The 1,699-nt window shown below is 46.7% G+C and overlaps 1 pseudogene; it reads left to right on the top strand.

The window, feature by feature from the left end:
- Nucleotides 1-710: 710 nt before the first annotated feature.
- LOC112624398 lies at nucleotides 711-1,188 on the top strand (annotated as a pseudogene).
- Nucleotides 1,189-1,699: the final 511 nt, after the last annotated feature.

Genomic DNA, 1,699 nt, shown 5'->3' with positions numbered 1-1,699 from the left:
TGTTAGAGTAGAGAAATGTAGGTATGAGAAAATAAATAAGGCAGGAGGCTCAGCATGGCCATGGGCAGCAGCGGTGGTGGTGGTAGAGGTGGAGATGGAGTCCTGGACAGGAGGACTGGGTGTTGTTCCTGTACAGTCAGGTCAGAGTGATGATTGTGACGTTTGGAATGATACAGCATTGATAGAAGCTTATGACAAAGCCATGCTTCTTTTAAGCCACTGTTCTCAAGAATGATGACATTTGTGAAACTTCAGATAACCAAAAGGCACACCTAAAAGAAAATCCAAGAAGGATAAGAGCCAAAAATAGAATACGCAACTCCTGTGTGAATACGCAAACAGGAAAGCTGGTGGCGCATGTTCTGCATTAGGTCAGAAGACAACTCTCTTCACCTAGCTACATCATTGCTTCAGTTGATTGTATTTTATTTTTATTATTATTATTTTGAGACAGCATCTTGCTCTGTCACCCAGGCTGGAGTGCAGTGGCACGATCATAACTCACAGCAGCCTCCATCTCTCAGGCCCAACCGATCCTCCTGCCTCAGCCTCCTGAGTAGCTGGGACTTAATTTTTACTTTTCATAGAGACAGGTTCTTACTACATGGCCCAGGCTGGTCTTGAACTTCTGGGCTCAAGCGATTCTCCCGCCTCAGCCTCCCAAAGTGCTGGGATTACGGGTGTAAGCCACCACAGCCTGAGCCACTTTGGTTGATTTTAAGGGAAAAACCCATGTTGCAGTGTACACTGGATATGGAAATGGAGAGGAGCAAAATCTGCCTGATCTACTACTTTCCCCAACCTCTGAAATAGCTAATAATATAGAATAGAACACTCAGGAGAATGAAAGTCAAGTTCCAATGGATGAAAATGAGAACTCCAAGTCTCCTGGAAATAAACCAAATAACATCAAATCAAAAGCTACTCCCTGGAACTCCTTTCTCCTTCTGCCACCCCCATGTCAGGGTCAGGACTGAGACCAGGAAAGCCAGGTCTAAAATTCAATGTTCCTCCACCAGCACCCCATTTCCTGTCATGCTGGCTGCCTTCATTTCCCTCTGGACCATCAATAATTCCTCCACTTCCACCTGTCATATGTCCAGAGTGTCTTAATGATGCTTTGCTTTGGGAAGTGTGATCATCTCTCAGTACCTAACTGGCTATCATACTAGCTATTATATGGTGTGATGGTTAATATTAGGTGTCAATTTGATTGGATGGAAGGATGCCTTGATAGCTGGTAAAGTACTGTTTCTGGGTGTGTCTATGATGGTGTTGCTAGAGGAGACTGACATTTGAGTGGGTGGGCTGGGAGAGGAAGACCCACCCTCAGTGTGGGTGGGTACCATCCTATTGGTTGCCAGTGATGCCGGCAGAAGTGGGTGGGATAACCTTGCCTGCTGAGTCCTCTGGCTGCCTTCCTTCTCCTGTGCTGGATGCTTCCTCCTACTTCTCCTGCCCTTGGACATTAGACTCCAGGTTCTTTGGACTCTGGGACTTGCACTAGTGGTTTGCTGGGGGCTCTCGGGTCTTTGGCCACAGACTTTCAGTCTGCATAAGGCTGCATAATCAGCTTCCCTGGTTTGAGGCTTTTAGACTTGGACTGAGCGACTACCAGCTTCTCTCTTCCCCAGCTAGAAGACAGCGTATCATGGGCCTTCACCTTGTGATTGTGTGAGTCAGTTCTCCCTGATAAACT

The sequence above is a fragment of the Theropithecus gelada genome, chromosome 5 (genome assembly GCF_003255815.1).
Source record: "Theropithecus gelada isolate Dixy chromosome 5, Tgel_1.0, whole genome shotgun sequence".
Taxonomy (NCBI): Eukaryota; Metazoa; Chordata; class Mammalia; order Primates; family Cercopithecidae; genus Theropithecus; species Theropithecus gelada.
The sequence above is the reverse complement of the archived record's forward strand: the minus strand, read 5'-3'. Positions and strand labels throughout refer to the sequence as shown.